This window comes from Rhineura floridana, chromosome 6 (assembly GCF_030035675.1).
Source record: "Rhineura floridana isolate rRhiFlo1 chromosome 6, rRhiFlo1.hap2, whole genome shotgun sequence".
Lineage (NCBI taxonomy): Eukaryota > Metazoa > Chordata > Lepidosauria > Squamata > Rhineuridae > Rhineura > Rhineura floridana.
In genome coordinates this window covers 149,125,117-149,144,669 of record NC_084485.1, presented here as the reverse complement: position 1 = coordinate 149,144,669, position 19,553 = coordinate 149,125,117, and the positions used below count along the sequence as shown (strand labels likewise).

Genomic DNA, 19,553 nt, shown 5'->3' with positions numbered 1-19,553 from the left:
TAAAAAAAAACTTCCTAGCTTGTTCATTTGCTTGTCTAAACGGAGGAGCCACAGGGCAATAGCCTCCTGGCAGTGGCTTACATAAATCAACAAAAAGCCAGACTTATAATATAAAAGACATGGCACAAAAGGAAAAAGAGATGAGGAAAAGAAAGGCAGGCACCAATTTTTAAAGTTACACAGTTGTTTCTATAATGAGCATCAGGGAGAGGAGGAGCTAGATATAATTGGTCCCTCACTACAGCTGAGAGTGGCCCAGCTTCAGCTTCCCATATTTCCCTCTGCTGCTGTGAGGCAGCACCAGAAGGAGCAGCCTGATGGAGTGACTCTCCTTCTGCTTCCGTCCGACCCTAGCAGCATCCAGTCCTGACTGGGTATGTGCTGCCCTCCCTGCTGTATAACCACTGCTTCCCCAGCAGCCAGCTCTGCTGTCCTCCCTCACCACCTTCCTTATTTATTCTGTTGGTCTCATCAAGCGATCTAAATGACCTGGTTTCCTTGCCATGCCGTGCCGTGGCTCTGTCTTTAGCCAGGCTCCAGCCACCCACCAGTTGGGCCAGGAGGCACCCAGCAAGGGTGTGTCATATCAGCAATGAGTGTCAGGGCTCCCAATCACCTGGTCCAGCTGCAACAGAACCAGGAAGAGATGGAGGGACTCAGCTAGAGATAGGGGAGGAATTAGTTCAGTTTGTATTTTATTGTGAACCTACCTAGTTCATACTTCCTAAACCAATTTGTGGACTGAAACACCACTCTTCTTCTAAATTCATACTTCTCTAAATTTTATAGGGCAATTTTCCACAAAAACTTTGTAGTAAAAACAGCATATATTAAGGTAAGGTACTGCCTTCAAGTTGATTCTGACTTATGGTGACCTTATGAATAGGGTGTTCATGGTAAGTGGTATTCAGAGGGGGTTTGCCATTGCCTTCCTCTGAGGCTGAGAGGCAGTGACTAGCCCAAGGTCACTCAGTGAGCTTCATGGCTGTGTGGGGATTTGAACCCTGGTCTCCCAGGTTGTAGTCAAATACTCTAGCCACTATGACAGAAAAACTGCTTCTAATTAATTGTATTAGGGAAAATGGCAAAAAATGTGTATATTAGGTAGAACACATGAAAATGCAAATAAATTTTCATGTGACTATATATATATATCTGGTGGGTCAGAATGTGTAATTCCAGTAGTATTATCCTGCGCTTTCCTCCAGAGGAGCCCATCTGCAATTGTTGTCAGTTCATTTTCATGCTTAATTGAAAGTGTTAAAACCCTAAATGGCCTGACCCAGAATATTTAGAGAATCATCTACATCCATAGGAATTTGCCTGACCTTGAGAGCATTCTGAAAGCTGTGCTCTGTGTCATCCGCACAAGGGACAGTATTTCCCCCCCTGTGGTGGGATTGAGACAGCAGAATGTCATACGTGGCCCCATTACTGCTCAGCCTTTGGTGAGCAGACTACAGCTTTCTTTCCCAACAGGCTTTTTTGAATGTGTACTTGGTCTGCTTCCACTCTTTGCATTGTTTCTTGATGTTATCATGTTCAATTTATTGTTCATGTCTTAATGGCTTGCTTTAGTTGTTTGCATTTGTTTATCAGTTTGAATAAAAGTTTTGTTTGCTTTTTTTGAGAAAGGCAGGATGGAATTTTAAAAATAAAAATACATATTTATTTTTTAAAAAACAGAAGGACCACAAATGTAACTATTCTACCATTCTCACCCAAAAAACCCTGGCACGTGACATAAAGCTGGATTTACACACTGAACAGAATTTTATCCCATTTCTTTCTTGTTTTGTGTTGTGTAGATGCCTTCCCTTGGGTACCCGAGACTAGATCAAGGACCTGTCGGATTTCATTCTTAGCTGTTTGCTAGCAGAATCCAGCATCAGATGCTTCAAAGAATGCTGTTCTCCTTGACACTGTGCAGGACTCTACCTGATGCTCCCAAAGCAAGAGGACACACAGTCCTCAACAGTCTTCCTCCTAGCGAAGGGGCTGCGGATGTGAGTCTGTCTCTTCAAGCATTTCAAGCTTGCCGATCCTGCTTGCTGCAGCCTCCGTTTTGAATGCAGTCAGATCAAATTGCGGCAAAGGAGATCTTCCCTTCCGTTCACTTTGTGAGTAGCTTGATCCCATTTTCTATATGTAAGTGTAAATAAACAGATAACATTATTGCTGTAATAATCTACCACACATGCAGTTTTAATTCCTTCCAAGCAATTACACAGTGGAGAGAAACGGCTCCATTTGCAATGCAGTGCATGCTCCTTTTTTTTAAAAAAAAGTGCATGTTGCATGCACAGACCAGTCTGTTAAACTGCATGAAGAGGATGGATATGGAGATTTGAAGACTATAGTGCAGAGCAATGGGTTCTGTACAGCTCAGGAGGAAAGGAAGGGGAAAGCAGAAATAATTGACAGCTGGATGCTTTCACACTGTCAGGTACAGGTATGTATTGTTTCATTCAGTGGTGCTTCAAAGTTCTCCTGCTTTGAGGGATCCTGACCAGCTGGCTGATATTTTCTCATGAGGTCCACATTATTCTGTGCATCACAATCATGTCTGCTGGTCTTTATTGTACTGTGAACTGTTGGCCTTTGTTTCTGAATCGCCTTAGTATTTCTTCCTGAAATGAAGGCTGGTATATAAATTCTGTTGTTGTTATTGATAACAAACAGAACATTCCCTGTCAGTACGAATTGCACTTGCTTGCTGCTTCTGGATGATAATTCCTGTTTGGGCTCCTCCCCAGACCTGACATTGCACTATTGTGCTTGGAGGGGGGGCATGAAGTTCCTGGTTTACCTCCTCCTCAAAGATGCCACCATCTAATGACATTTTAAACCCAAGTCTCCCCAGTCTATTGGACCACAGGCAGGAGATGTAGAGTTGCCAGATCAGAAACATCTTTATAAGTACTTTTATTTCTTGATTATGTGTTATTAGCTTTCCTTTAAAAATAAAGAAATTGGCTATAGAACACATATTTTTCTCAACGTATAGTAATTTTCCTTTTTCACAGCATTACTTTTTTTTTTTGCTTGTGCAGCTGTCAAATCTCCTAACCATGGTTAGGAGATTAGAAATGCTTCACAGGCTTTTGTGGTCCTTCCCCCTTCCTCTCCTTTCTTGTGCAAATTCCCTCCCTTCTTTTCCTTTTCTTGAGCTAGCATATGGTTAGGATTACATCTGTAGTTTGGTCCTCCAAACCATAGTTTGTAAATACTCTTCTGTCCATAGTTGCAAATTGTGGGTTGAAGCTACGTATGGTTAGTGGAAATGCCTGTGTAGCTGTAACGCTAGCCATGGTTAACTCTGAAAATGAAAAGAGAGGGGACATTTATTTGAAGAGATGGAAGGAGTGTGCAAGCCTGCAGGGCACTGTGGCTAGTACATCGGGCAGTGTTATGTGTGCATGAGTCCTGTATGATATATGCCCACTTCATTAGTTAGCTGTTCACACAGTTTTGAGAAGGCCCGACCACATCAAACTCAATTTCTTCATGCTATTTTGACTTCTGCATAGGTAGCAGGCTGCCATAATTATCAGGCCCAGGAAGTAGTGATGTATGTGAGGCACCATTTCGCTCTTCCACATGTAAATCTTTTTGCTACAAGGACTGCTCTCCTTATCTAACCTTCCACACGCACACAATTATTTAAGTTCCAGATAACTCAATTTTTAAATGAGGTTAGATGTTCACCTTTAGGTTCATATGTAGAATCACGTTAAGTCTTTGATTCTGATGATTTATGTGGTCTGATATATGCATGTACGATATATGTCCACTTTATTAATTTTCCTGGGAATAAGGTGATGTTCCTAAAAAGAGCAAGCATATGCAGCTCATATGCAAAATCCTCTGTCTACAGTATAGTCTGTGCATGCACGCATGTGTGTGTGGGTGAGGCATTTTGGAGCAGGAAAACACTTGAAGAAAAGATTGAGCACCTTTTCCCCACACCACTTCTCTGTTTGTACCCACTGGAAGTGGCTTTTCTAGTTCAAAATGGGCTGCTTTCTTTGTGTATTTATTTAAACAGATTTTTACACTATCTTTTCTCTATTTCAAAGGAAAGGTATCTTAGAAACTTATTTGTTTTCAGTCTCAGCAAGCACAGGCTTCTGCATGTAGATTTTCCACCCTAGAACCAAACGTAACGGGACCTCCCCCCCCAATACCTAGTGCCTGCTTTGGAGGACCATTCCAGTAGGCCAGTACCCTCTTGTGCTGTCCTCCAACAATGCCACAATTGTGGCAGTGAGACAAAGAGTAAACCCTCCCCAAAGCATATGCCTAGGAGAAACTAACAATGCCATGATCAGGGCTATCATGATCATTATTATAAATTAAATTTATAGCCCACCCTTTGTCCCAGTAGGAGCCCAGGGCGGCAAACAGAAACACTAAAACACTCTAAAACATCATAAAAACAGTTATTAAAATATATTAAAACAAAGTATCTTTAAAAACATCTTTTTAAAAAGTTTTAAAAACATCTTAAAAAGCAATTCCAGCACAGACGCAGACTGGGATAAAGTCTCTACTTAAAAGGCTTGTTGAAAGAGGAAGATCTTCAATAGGTGCCAAAAAGATGGTGCCTGTCTAATATTTAAGGGGAGGGAATTCCAAAGAGCAGGTGCCACCACACTAAAGGTCTGTTTCCTATGTTATGTGGAACGGACCTCATGATAAGATGGTATCTGCAGGAGGCCCTCACTGCAGAGTGCAGTGATCAACTGGGCAGAGCTTGGAAAAGTTACTTTTTTAAACTACAACTCCCATCAGCCCCAGCCAGCATGGCTACTGTATATAATATGCCTGTCGCTAGTGGAGGCTCATCCATTAGGGCAAATGGGGCACTGCCTACCAACCTCAGTGTGTCCCCTCAACCAGCCCCACCTGCCTGCCTTCTTATATCCGGAGTGTGGTACTAGTCAGCTTCTTCCTCCTTAGTCATATTATTGCCCCAGTGTAGAACTCAGCAGGGTGGAGGATGGGGGCAAAACTAGTATGCTCTGCCCGCTATTGGTGCTGGCTCCACCTGCTGTTGGTATTCCTGCCTTCCACCAAACCAGTCCCAATGGGCATCAGCTACCACTGCCACACAGTCCTTCCTGCAGATGGCTGGCTGCCTTGATGGTAGTTAGAATCCTCACAGCAAGAGTCTTCATGATCGTTTCCCACCTCCCTTCCTTTCCCTTTTCAGTGGCACTTCTGACTGTCAGCCTTAGCTGTGGGGCAAAGAGTAAGCCCCCCCCCGAGCCCATGCTCCCCAGATCCAGGTGCATGGTAGGGGGTTGTCTGGGTTTGGACATGGGCATTAGCAAACTACATACTTGCTCTGAACCCCCTTTGTGGAAGACACTGATACGACTTGCTGAGTAAGTGAGAGTTGTTTAGCTAGCAGAAGGTTCCCTCATATACGAGGGGAGGACAAGGCATGCTTTGGCAATGGATTGAGTGTTGCATACCCATTTTTTTCCTCAGGATGCTCAGTGGGGGAGGGCTGGAGGATGCTCAGATATGGGGCAGAGCAATGTTGCCCCATGCTGTGATTCATGATACTTCCCCAATGGAAACTTTCCTTCCAGGACAAATAGTGGTTTAGGACTGCAATAGGGGGCAAAAGGTTAAAACCAAGCTTCTTCCTCCACTGGGTCCCAGTCCAAATCAGACTCTCCATGCCTGGTCTACACTTAAAAAAACCCCACATGAATGGTGTCGCAGTAAGTTTGCCTCCCTGCTGCCTGTTTTTCCTGCCTAATTTTGATTGAAGTATTGCTCACACAGATTCAATTTATGCCATCATGATTATGAGCTGTGCCAGTATTACAGATTTAGTTGCAATTCTAGCTAGGCTGGCTGAAGACATTTTGCTACCTGGGGAGAGGACAAAATGGTGATCTCCCTCCCATTCTATGAACAAAAGCCAATTGGACTGACAGTTGAATCTTACTTCAATGCTGGCAGCTGGACACCATTTTCCGCTGCATCTGAGGGCAGTGTAGAGGAAACAGGGCAGGCTGTGTAGCACAAACAGCTCTGTCCTCCAATCTCTCACCACTGCTTCCCCTCCCCAGCAACTGCCACCAGAGGCAGGTGCCTCTCTCTGCCTAATGATAGGGCCGTCCCTGAATCTTATCCTTAAGCTGACTTAACTTAATGATAAGATTGCACTGAAAGGGGATATTTCCCAGAACTTCTGGATAGCTGAAGAACATTTATTTTCTGGCAGTTGTACTTATAAGCATAAGAATGGCCTTCCTTGAGAAGAATGCCCTTCCTGTTCCTGTATTTCAGTTCTGGCCATGCCTCCTAATGGAAGCAGGAAAGTCTAGAACAGTCACTCATGCACAGAGACAATGAACAGGCTCCTTGTAGAGCCAACAATTCTGTTGTGTCTCTTGTTGGGGAGCAATTGAAGGACTTGGTTATGTCTCGTGCACAGACACAACAAAATAATCTGTGCTCAGTAGAGGCCGATTGGGAGGAAGGAAGGAGTACCAAAGCAGAGAATCATGGGGAATGCAATGGCCAGTCTGCTTTGTTGATTGGTACAGAAGCATTTAATTGTTAACTTTTCAAGTCCCCCCCCCTTTTTTTTCCATTAAGGAAATATTGTTGCAGTGGAGGTGGGCTTTTGCAGTGGACACACACCAATGGTGCAGTCACAAATTAATTCTGCCTCTTGTGGCGTTTGGTAATGGCTCTTTTGATTTTCTGCTTTGAAGGTTTATTTTCTGATGTGGTTTTGTGCTCCTTTGATAAAGATTGCCAAACAGGTGCGAGTAGTATCAGTCAGTTCAGTCAATAACTTCCAGGCTTGGGGATGTGCTTAGGGTGGGGGTGGGCTGTTGACATGGGTTGTTGTGTGCAATAAGCAGAAGACATCTGGATGCAGTTGTTGCTGTGTCTAAAGGATCTGCAGGATCTGCCTATTTTTTATTTTTGCCTACAAATAGCACAGCGTAAGAATGTGCTGTTATAAATGAAATGAATACAGAAGAAGAAAGAGAAATGCTTAACTTGGGTTGTACAGGAACAAGATTTTTTTAAAAAGAAAAAGAAAGAAGAGTCTAATTGCTGTCCATGAAATATTTTTCACAAGACTGGCTCTGGATTTGAAATCAGCAATTAAGAATACCTTGTGATGCAGAAAGGCATTTTCAAAGGCAGTTTGGGATGCCTTCTGCAATGTCTGCTGTCTGTCTGTGTTTGATGCTAAGTTAAGATCTTGACAGATCTTGTCACCATCTAACTGGCTCCTTTTCTCTCACCCACCTACCCACATTTAAACATACACTTGGTAGCAGAATTGGTGAGATGGCCTCCATGTCTGTATCACTGTGGAATGCAACAGATGGAATATTCTGCTTTCTGGTTTCTCCAGTTACCCAAGCCCTTTTCATACATGACTTGCATGGAGAAGGTAAATGTGGTGGCAGGGGCTCTAGGGCTCCACATTTGGGTCCACACCCCAAAGTCGTATAGCTCCTCCCACCATTGATGTGGCCTTGCCGGGACTGGTGTGTGTGAGTAAGGATGGGATTGGTGATTAAGATAATTGTGCTGCATTCTTAAACGAATGCATATACTATGAGGAGAATGAACTAAAAGCATAGGGGGACTTTGGACAACTAAGAGTGTAGTAGTAAGCAAAATACAATTTCTTTTATCCTTGTATGAACCCAATTATTATCAGCTATGCCAGATTTTCCCAGGACAGATTTGGTAGATGCTGGGTCTCCTCCACCAGATCTTATGTATATGCTGGATATTTTATCTATGAAGGCTTAAACGAAAGGGAAAAGAAACGCATAGCACATATTCCAAAACCAAGGCCTCATGGCTAACCTTAATCAGAGTATGATTTCAGATTTTGGCTCTCTCCAAATTGTGGTGAGAGAATTACTCCCCTGTAGCTTAATGAAGCTTAAAAGATGCTCCTGCCAGCAGTTTCATGAAATGTTCTCCTTAGCCAGCATGAATTAAAGATACAGTTTTGGAGAAATTATTTCTGGCCAAAGAATACTATAGATTAATGTGGCTGAAACACTTTGTTTCTTAGGGCTCTGGCCAGCGCTTCTGAGGCACAACTGGCCCCATCTAAAACAAACACAATTATTACTGTTGTGGTTATTATCATTATTATATATATTTATGGGTTGCTTTTCTCACCGGATGACCCAAAGCAACTTACATAACCAATTAAAATAACAATCCATAAAATATAAAAAAATCCTCTGACAATTAAAACCAAATTAAAACAAACACAATCAATACAAATAAGGGCAGGTATACTAGTCCTGCCCCACTAAAAGAGGTCATCAAGGGCCAAAGGCCTGGGTGTAGAGGAAGGTCTTTGCCTGCCACCTAAAAATGGATAAAGATGGTGCCAGGTGTGCCTTCCTGGGGAGAGAATTCCACAGCCGGGGTACCACCAGTGAAACGGCTGCTTCTTGCGTTGCCAGCTCTGAATCTCCTACGGAGTGGGAACATGAAAAAAGGCTTCCGATGATGATCGCAGGGTCTGGGTTGGTTCATATGGGAAGAGGTGGTCCTTGAGGTATGGGGTCCTGAGCTACATAAGGCTTTATAGGTCAAAACCAGCACTTTGAATTGAGCCCAGAAACTAATTAGTAGCCAGTACAAACTTGCCAAAATTGGTGTTGTATGTTCACACTGACTTACCCTGGTCAGCAATCTGGATGCTGAATTCTGTACCAGCTGCAGTTTCTGAACTGTCTTCAAAGGCAGCCTCACACAAAACTTATTGTAGTAGTCTAACCTAGAGGTTACCTGAGCGTAGACAACAGGCTATTCCTGTCCAAATAGGGGCGCAGCTGGGTCACTAGCCGAAGCTGATGGAAGGCACTCTGCACCCCTGAAACCACTTGAGCCTCAGGCAATAGTAATGGATCCAAGAGTACCCCCAAGTTATGTACCGCTCCTTCAGAGGGAGTGTGACCCCATCCAGAGCAGGTTACATCCCATTCATCTGGTCCAGGGAACCAGCCACTATCAGTACCTCAGTCTTGTCTGTATTGGCTCACTCATACTGTTGTGTAAAATTGCTAAAAATCCGTGTTTTTCTTATTCCATGTTGTCCCCTGGTGGTCCAATCTTGATCCTTCATATTTTAATTAATTCCCCCCCCCCAACCATCCGTACTTGTAGGTGTGTTTTGTTTACTTTGCTCTTTTGCTGTTTGCCTGCATCTGCTCCCCCCACTCCTCCTTCCGTGAGTCAACAGTGTGTGTTTGGCTTGTTTACAAATTCCCTCTCCCTCCTCCCTCCCCATCCAGCACAGAGCTGACCATCACTCACAGTGGCCAAAATGGGTGTGGGGAGATAGTCAAGAGAAGGCAGCCCCTGAGATGCTGCTGTCTTCCCATCTCATTGTGTTTTGGCTCAGCTAACAGAGGGAAGCCAACAAAAGAAGGAGGTGGAATTAGTGCCACTCACATGGGAACAGCAGGTCAAAGCACCTGGGCTCCCACTTTAACAATGGGTTGTAATCGCATTCTCTCCTTTTTGGAGTAGACCTGGTATGAGGAAATCCGGATTAAGGGAGGGGAAAGGGAGGCTATGACTGGAGGAGAATGTCATATGGATGAGAGGGTGAATTAATGGAGATACAAGGGGCTGACGTTACCCATTAAATGGAAGTATGGATGAGTCCTAAGTTTCAGTTTATTGGCTCTCATCCAGTCCATTACCGAAGCAAGACAATCTAGCGCATCCACTACCACACCTGCAGATGTAAAGGAGAAGTAGAGCTGTGTGCCACCAGCATATTGGTGACAACATACTCCAAAATTCTGGATGATCCCACTCAGAGGTTTCATATAGAGGTTAAATACCATAGGGGGAAATATTGAACCCTGCAGAACCCCACACTGAAGGTTCCACTGAGCCAAACAATATTCCCCAAGCATCACCCTATGAAAACAACCATCCAAGTAGGAGTGGAACCATTGCAAAGCAGAACCACCACCACCCCAACTCAGCCAGTGGTTCCAGGGGAATACCATGATTGATGCTATCAAATGCTGCTGAGAGCTCAAGGACAATTAATATGGATACGCTCCCCTTGTTCCTCCCCTTGTCTCTCTCCTACCATTGGCCTAGCTCCTGACCAGAGAAGCAGACTCAGGACTCGAAGACTCAGTTTTGCACAAAGTTTTATTTGAGAGGTCAGCACAGGAGCGTAGCATCAAATCACACTAGGCATGAATCAGAATACCGAATACCAGCATGTGCAACTATGTGGTAGAAACAATGGAAAGTTGTTGCAACGAAGCTCTGTCCTCAAGACACTCCAAATAACAGAGAGCAGGACAGGCACTCATATTTGCACGAGCTAAATGTAGCACTTTCCTGTCTTTGAAGCAAAGCAGGGTCTTCTCCTGGGAGAAGAGGATAATTTCTCAAGTTGTAACTGTCTCTTCTCTCTGTGTGACCTTGGGGAAACTGTCAGCTCTGACTGTGAGAGATTCCCCCTCATCTCTGGAATTGCCCAGCAGATTCATTAAGGGCTGGCTGTTCTATGAATAAGTCTGGGCCCAGCTGCCAGCATTCCTCATTCTCCACCGCAGGTGAGGGAGGGCTGCTGAGGCCTCCCTTGGCAGAAACACTAATACAACCACTGGGCACAGAGTTGACAGGGGTTTCAGGAAGCATTTCCTCCATAATCTCACCAGCCCCTTCTCCCACATCTGCAACCCCCCCCCCCGATTCTCTCAATTCTGCTAAATGTTCTCCATGGGGCACATGACAGACATAAGCCATCATACAGGGCAACCAAGGCAGTTTCCATGCCAAAACCAGGTCAAAACCCTGTTTTCATCCAAGCGAACCCTTATCTGATCTGTAACCACACACTCAAGAACCTTGCCTGAAAAGGAGAGATTAGCAACCAGTCGATAATTACTTAGATTTTCTGAATCCAAGGAGGGTTTCTTAAGGAGTGGTCTTACCACTGCCTCCTTTAAACAGGCAGGGACCACCCCACCTCACTAGGAGGCATTGATCACCTCCCTGGCCCATCAGCCATGAGGGGCAAGAGGCAAGAGTGCAAGTGGTTGCTCGGGCAGAACCAAGCACCTTATCCACATCCTCAAGCCTTACTCACTGGATCACATCTAACCCAACAGAACAAGAGATTGTACTGGACACTCCTTGAGACTCATCTGCTATAACAGTGGAGTCAAGGTCGTGGAGGATACAAGCGATCTTACCCTCAAAATGCTTTGTAAACAGGTCACAGCGAGCCACCGTTGGTTCTACCACCTCTTTTCACCAAAATGCAAACGGCCCCAAACAACCTGGAAAAGCTCTGCTGGACGGCGTAATGAGTATGTAATGGAAGCAGCAAAGTACGCCTTCTTTCCTGCCTTCACTGCCGTTGAGGAGGCACGATAATGAGTACTCACCAGTGTTCTGTTATATTTGTCTAGAGCCAACTCTCAGCTTGACTGTGACTGGAAGTCAAGTCAGAATGTCAGTACTGGGGTGTGGCAGCCTTAGAACACCCCCCCACCTCAGGATTAAAACTAGGAAAGGAGCATAAGGAGAGGAACTGATCTGATTAAAAAAAAAAAGTAGAAGCACATTTACTGTGGGTGTGGGATTCAAGCTGCTCTTCAAAACGTCTGAGAGACACCCCCCCACCCATCTTACACTTCATATGTCGGGGGAGCTAACCTGTGGCCCTCAAGCTATTCTTAAACTCCAACTCCCATCAGCCCCAGCCAGAATGTCCATTGTTCAGGAATGATAGGTGCTGTAGTTTAATAACATCAGGCGGGCCACAAGTTAGCCACTCTGCTGTAAATGATCAATTGGACTTCAGGCAAAATCAGTGGCCTGAAGTAAACCCTTCCTGATTAGTGCGTTGGAGAAATTCCATCGGAATTTTGCCATAAACGTCTGCTCTTGAAAATACATAAGTGGGGTGATTTTTCTGTACCAACCCAGTTCTGGATCATGTGAAGAAACGTTACGTTCAAGTTTTCTGCACTGATTCTTGTGATTGCAGTGGCTCCAAATAGTCTCCTCACCATTGAGGAAATCATTGCTGGGTGGGTGGGGGACAGGCTCACCATTGCCCATTGTACAGTCATAGTCAATTCTGTGTTTATACCACATTTTCCACAGCGCTAATGGTTTAACAATTATTTGTTTTAAGAATGTATCAAAGAAAATTAAGTGAGCATAAAAGCTTACCCACAAGCCAGTTAATGTCCCAAAGTAGCCCTGAAGCAGGGGCGGGGAACCTGTTTCAGCCCAAGGGCCACCTTTCCTCATAGGCTGGGCTGCATGCCAGTGGTGGGCGGAGGCAGAGGCAAAAATGAATGGAGCAAGAGATGTGATACTTACCTTAGTGCAGTAAGCTACAGTCTAGCCACACAAAAGCCAGAGGCATCCTCACACCCCTGTCTCTCCACCCAGGCAAGCAAGGAACATGATCACAGTTCAAGGACCTGTTCCAGTCAGGCAAAAGCACTAAGTCCATGCGACTGTATAATCTGCAATGTTATTGCTTTGTGTCCTCATTAATTCACTGTCGTCCATATGACTTTGCAATTCACAAATCCGCATTAGAAACCACCAAAAACCCGATATGCTTTCCTGTATTGATGACCAATTGCATTAACGTCCGTGCACTCAGACACAATTCCACGGACTTTCCTGCAATAGGTGATCCTCTGTCATATGCCAAGCCCCCTGTCTCCTTCCCACCCAATACCACATCCACAAACCTGCACATGCATGGGAATAAAAAAAAAAAAGAAATGTTTCTGCACTCTTCCGAAAATGCACAGGAGAAGCAAATGGTCATTATGGACCAATCACAGAAAAGGGGTGGACTTAGAGGAGTGGCCAATGCTAAAGCAATTTAGACCAAAAAAAGCCCACACACATGGATGCTTGATAATTGGGTTTTCACAATAATCTGACCACACACAGGACATGTATGGATCTCAAGGCCACTAACTGAATATGGAAAATGTGGGTTTTGGATGGGCCCTAAGAGTTGAAAAGAATGCACTGGCTGATTTGAGAAGCCTGATAGAAACAAGTTGGAGAGTGATGTCTCCACATTCCGTACCTTAAAATGGAAGGGGACTCAGAATTCGAATAGGGCACTGGCCTAAATGAGAAACCTCCACTACCCGCCCATAAACCAAAGTTAACCACAGCAGTAACTAGCAACCCCCTCTCTAACTTTTATACCTAGACCCCAAAAGCCAGTGCTCCCCCAATGCCCCCCCGCATAGTCCTTCTGGCAGCTGCTCCCCAATGAAGGCTCCTGGAAGCAGCCATCCTCTGATGGCAAACACAGTCTGTCTCCCCTCCACAATATCTGTGGGTATGTAGAGACTTTTGTTTTTGATGCTAATGAATAGTTAGCTAGCTGGAGGGTTATTTTTGCTCTGCACTGACAGAGCTCACAGTTCTATTTCCCCTCTCCCTACTTCCCACATGTCTGCAGTACGGATTTGAAAATTGTGAGTAACTTGATCCCGGTCACTGTATTATCATTGTTTAAGGACTGCACTATACTTGTCTACAGAGGCCATAATAAGCTCTGGGAATGGATCATGTTAAAAAATGGAAACAGCATGGTTGAATATCACTTGTTATCAAGCCGGTAATATATATATACAACATGTATGTACGTAACAACAAGGAAGAGACTTCTGTTTTGCATGTTGTTGATTTGATAAATGTAACTGAAATTTGTATACTGAATTCAGTAATAGCATCATACATCTTTTATACCAAAGCATTATGAAGAATAGAGTTTGGACAGTAATGCTGTTACTGGTATTTTGGTTCAATAAAGGGGTATATACGTGGGTATCTCCTTAAGTCAGAGGTAGCAAATGTGAAGCCTCTAGACGTTGCTTGACTCCAGCTCCCATCAGCCCCAGCCAGCAGGGCCAAGGGTTAGTGATGATGAGAGCTGGCTATCCCTAGGAATATAATGATGCAATAAATATCAAAAAGTAGAGATTGTCAGTCATGAGCAAATGCTGCCAGTCTTGTATTCACATCATAAATATCTGAAATTGGCCAGTTTTCAACATTTTATTTCCTTGTCACATGCTAAAGTTACACCCTGGCGCAGGGATGGGAAACCTGTAGCCTACAGTTATCATAATCTCTGATCATTGGTCATGCCAGCCTCTGGAGGGCCATGGGTTCTCCATTCTACTGAAGGCATTGCCCTGGTGCATGTAGTCATTGGGGCCAAAGCTGCTGCTTGCTTTGCTGATGAGGGTGGGGGTGGGAGACTATGTTTTGGCTCTCAAGAACTGAGCCACCGGGCCTGACTGGTAAAAGGGAAATCATTGTAACTGTTGTCTTTAGTATTGGAACTCAGTGCTGCATAGGAATTGCTCAGCAGTGAACATAATTTCCCAAGAGAGATTCACTAAAGTAATGCAAAAGCAGTCTGGTTTCTATTTTTTAATTAAATCCCAGTAACAAATACTATTTTTTAGAGGGTGGGGTGAAGAAAAAGATGAAGTCCCCCTGGAAGAGAAGAATCTATCTTAGAAAGCAATGGAATATTCCACTCTTCCAAACTCTTACTTTCCAGTATGTAATGACAAAGTCAGAAAAGGCTTGTGGGGGTGGGGGGGAGAGCACACACTCAAAAGAGATTTTTGTCTGACTTTTACTTCTCAACAGAGACAGAATTGAAGAAGGATCGTGCAACTTTTCAAATGGTTTTGGAGCAGTTGGTGGAACAAAACAATAAGCGAAATTCCTTCTCTACGATGGCTGCCAAACTGACAATTTTATACATCAGGCCAAGCTATGCTTTATTCTAGTTTGCTCTCTAAGTCACTGCTTATGATCATAGGAGCTGGGGCCATTCATGTGTATTAGAGGAGTAACCTCTCTCTCCCTCTCCCCACCCCCAACCCCCAGTTTTGTTGGGAACTGGGTTCCTCATACAAATTCCTGAGCATGCACAGGTCTAGTTTACAAGATCTTCCCTCCCATAGTTCCACCCTGGAGTTTTTTTTAAAAATTAACAACTCAAAATAATTAATTGTTTGTTTTCCCTCTCTGTCTCCTCACAATACAGATATAACACTCCACTCTAAAATAATACTTGCATGGAGTATATATAGAGTGTTGTAAACTTCTACACAATGCTCTGCGTAGTTGAATGGCAGGAAGTGTCTTTTTCAGCTTTATCAGCTTCCCAATCTGTGTGTCTGTTCCAGAAAAGGCTGCCACTCAAATGTTAAAAAGTAAATGCATATTAAGGTTAACTTTCCAACTGGAAAAAAACACAGAGAAATCTGCTCTTGATCTAGAATAGGCTTGTATCTAATTTCTTAGCAACTGTTATGTTGATAGTGTGAAATGAATTATGTATTATTACTGATTCTGCATATAATCTTATTTTTCAAACTGCATACTGGTATTCGTTTGATGCATTGTGATCAAAGATCTGGGCCTCACTGTGGGATTAAATTCAAAATTGCAGTCTCAGAGATTAGCCAAGCAAAGGACTTCACCTTATTATAACAATTTCTTCACTTTCTTCTTGGATGCATGTGTTGGAGCTATATACAAGACAAATCAAACAAATCCATAGATACTATTGTGACATGCAGCAGTCTTCAAATTGATTGCCCATTAATTTATACAAATATGGGATGATTCACACAGGAGGTGAACTTCAGATTAAAGACACAGCATTTGCCATTGCAATAAATTTGGAACGTTCATGCCACCTTCCAATCCGCTGCTTTCCACTACCTTCTAATCCACTGTTTTCCATTCACATTTAGTATCACTGTTTCCTTCTGGCCCGTCCCCCAAATTTACATGTTTACTCCCTCCGGAGCATTGCTAATGAAGAAGGGAGGGCTTTTTTGTTTCATTGTTTCTTGTCAATTGCACACTGAAGAGGGGAAAGAGTTTGGGAGGTGCAATTGACATGAATAACTTTTTTCTGTTAGTTTCATTTCCTCCTGAAATATTTACAGCAAAACCCCCTTTTTATTAAGTAATTATGAAATGCAATTGGGAGTGTGTGTGTGCGTGCACACATGCACCTTCTCTCACATCGGTAATTGGGTGATACAACAATATTGGAGGGGGTTTCATCGACCATCATGCAGGAGACTGTTAAATAACACACACACACACACAATGTGGTCAGAAGAAGAGACTATGGAACTCAGAATGGAGTGGAGGGTGCAATCCCCATGACTGTTCGGGCTTCAAGGCTGAAGCCAGGAGACGTCTCGGTATGAAATTGACATGACACTGGCTAGACCACCCTCTCCTATTCCTAGCAAAACCCTTTCTTCCTTTTTCTTTTTTTAAATTTGGTAGTTGGAGACAGGTTTTGTGTGTGTGTATGAGAGAGAGACAGAGACTAAACCGATGCTGCAATGAAAAGTAGACAACAACAACAATGCCCCCACATGCTTCACAGCCCAACATTCTCTTCCTTCCTGCAGATTGGCAGTGCTGTGCGAGAAAGTCGCAGGGGTAGTTCAACTTTGCTTTTGCAAAGCCCGAGGGAGTTTGGGTTGAAAGAGTTCGAACCGTGCCAAAATTAAAGAAAGAAAGAAAGAAAGAAAATCCACCCCCCAGCAAAAAACATTAGAGCAAAGTGCCTACATGGGAGGAGCGCAGCGAAATGGATAATTTTCTTCCTCACTTTTTGCATTTTCAGCGGGTTGGTTTAATTTGGATTTAAAGGGAAAAGCAGCGACACACCTTCCCTTTGCTTGCAACGTCATGTAAACTCTGCAAATTAAGTGGGCATGCAAGTAGCACCAATCTCACATTAAATCGCCATGTGAACCAGCCCCAAGTTACTTCTCGGTAGACATTTTGTAATGTGACTCTAAAGCAACCTTCAGTCATAGTACATATTATTTTCTTGAACTAGATGCATTGCATTTATAAATCTTTTCACTGGGGCCCACAATTCATGAATAGCTTGTGATTTTCTTGAGGATTCTTTGGACACGTTAGCCAGATATACATCTGGTCCTCTTCTTCTCTGTTCATGAGATCTCTTCAGGAATTCATCCCATGTGAGCCAAACATTGCATCAGAATTGGCCTTTTGCTAATTTGCTTACTCCCTGAAACAAGAAGATTTTTGCCCTTTCAGAAAGGAGCTGTGTGCTATTTTAATGTGATAGTGACTGTTTACATTATCTCATTTTTAAATTTCATTATCACTTTTTTAAAAAAAATCTGTTAAGCTTGTAACATTATTATTTTACAGAAAGACAGTGAAGTCTTTTTGGAAGGAAAGAGAAAGAAAAACAAGACATGGGAGTCTGTGTACAGACTTGGATTTTATATGGCCATAAAAGTAATTTGGTCTTAGAATAGGTTTGAGGCTTTGAAATTGGTGCTCTGTCTGTGCTGTTATAACATGCACAAGACCACTGAAAGTTGAAGAAACATTTTGCTCTTTTAAACAAAAATTGTTGCCACGGAATCCAGTAGTATAGTGGCAAATTCAGAAGTGTAGGGTATCTTCATGATAGTCGCAACCACACCTCCTCTCCCCTTTTTTCCTTTGCTGCTGGGTTGAGAATAAGATCCTTGTTAATGCCTTGTCCCACAACAACAGACGCCTCTAGGAGCCAGTCAGCATGAAAGGGGAGAGTCTGAGCTCCTGAAAAAAAAGTATTCTCAGTGCCTAACTCACTTCCTTTCACTCTGATTGGCTCCAATCAGCAGGAAACGACAAGGAAGCATGTTAGATGACTCTTCTCAGTGGCTAACACACTCCCCTTTCATGCTGAGTGGCTCGTAGCATGCTGGAGACATAGGAACTCTGCTGGAACCCTGCTCCCAATAAAGGAAGGGGTCTAAGACCCTCCTTGAGACCCAGATGGCTACATCCCTGCCCAGGATTGAGGGAATGGGTTGTTCTGTGTTTCAAAACTAATATTTAACATTCAAAATATATTCCTTACCAGCTTTATCTATATTTCAGATTGGATCCTATTTTTAAAGTTGTGCCTCCCTGAAATGTTCAGATGCTATAGCAACGGAAAGAGCTCAATAGAGAAAACTTTCTGTTGTGCTAACAGTAGGGATTGATAGATGTGTCAGTTTTGGTAGTGTCAGTTCCTCATTTTTCCCATCTTAAATTCAGTTCTCCACATTTCTGCAGCAATTTTTTAAAAAAAAACCTCATAAAAATTAATCAGCATTTTAGTGCAGATTTCTTCTAAACATTTTTAATGAAATTTTGACTAATGTACCATTTTTTTGCAATTTTCTCTATAATGCATTTTTATATGTTATTTTCACAAATATATTGATTGCACACTTTCCCTTAATCCATACATTTTTGTAAACACTGGTTGGAGAACTGCATTGCAAAATTCACAGAAGTGAGAATTTTGAAGGATGTTGGTGTTTTGGTTCTCGTATTGTTTTGGAAAGCACAGATTAGATGAGTTTGCTTTAAATGCTGACTGAATTGGATTTCTCGCCCATCCCTAGCTAACAGTAAGTGCTGGAAAGGAGGAATGAGAGCTCAGGCTCTTCCACATCATGCAACAAACCTAGGCAGTAGCCAATCCCTGATCTCTAATGAGTGTATCTCTGTCACCTTCTTCAGGCATCTTTCCTGACCAGGCAGAGATTAAAAGTATGTCGAGGGGCGAGGGTGAACATGCACAGAGGCTTCTACGTGTGTTCAGTCAATGCATATAGAAGCTCCCTCCAGACCTTTGCATATCTGCAAGGAGTCCGCATGTGCAAGGACAGTGGGGCGAGGCTTGCATGTGTGCCTCTATCCTGCACACCTCCAACCCTTGCATATTCAGGCAAACCCATGAAGAGGGCTTATTACAGTACATATATTTCCCAATGTTACTGTTTGTCCTTCAAAGGTGCACAAAAAGCATCTTAGGCATATAGTCTAGCAACACAATGTATTAAGCAGTATTAAGGTGGGGTGGAAATGGGTCAGCACTTTATTCAATATCCAGAAGTTATTTATTCTGTCCACGTAGTTGGGCAGATACAAGTCGGCAGGAATATAAGCACAAAGTCCATCTTCTGGGTGAAAGGAGAGGACTAACCACAGTCTGTTCACTACTACCCTAAGGCCACAAGAAGGGTCCTGCTAGGTCAGGCCAAAGGCCCATCTGTTCCAGCATCCTGTTCTCAGAGAGGCCAACCAGATACCTATGGGAAGCCTGCAAGCGGGACATGAGCACCGGAGCACTCTCTTCACTTGTGTTCTCTAGCAATTGGTATTCAGAGGCATATTGCCCCTGATCCTAGAGGTAAGAGATAGCCGTCATGACTAGTAGCCGCTCATACTCTATCCTCCATGAATTTCCCCAACCCTCCTTTAAAGCCATCCAAGTTGGGGGCCATTAGTACCTCTTGTGGTGAATTCCATAGTTGAGCTACATGCTATGTGAAGAAGTACTTGCTTTTATATCTTCTGAACCTTCCAATACTCAGTTTCATTGGATGGCCCCGAGTATTACGAGAGAGGAAGAAAAACATCTCCCT

General features: G+C 43.4%; 1 protein-coding gene across 2 annotated transcripts in view; it reads left to right on the top strand.

Annotated features, from left to right (window-relative positions):
• Nucleotides 1–261: 261 nt before the first annotated feature.
• RGL1 (ral guanine nucleotide dissociation stimulator like 1) overlaps nucleotides 262–19,553 on the top strand; it is a 194,825-nt gene continuing 175,533 nt past the window's right edge. The window contains exons 1-2 of one of the 2 annotated variants that reach the window (XM_061634056.1): nucleotides 262–374; nucleotides 1,809–2,120. The gene's annotated coding sequence lies outside the window, so the exon portion shown is untranslated. Of the gene's footprint in view, nucleotides 375–654; nucleotides 836–1,808; nucleotides 2,121–19,553 lie in introns of those variants that run through there. The other variant, XM_061634057.1, reaches the window with a different exon arrangement.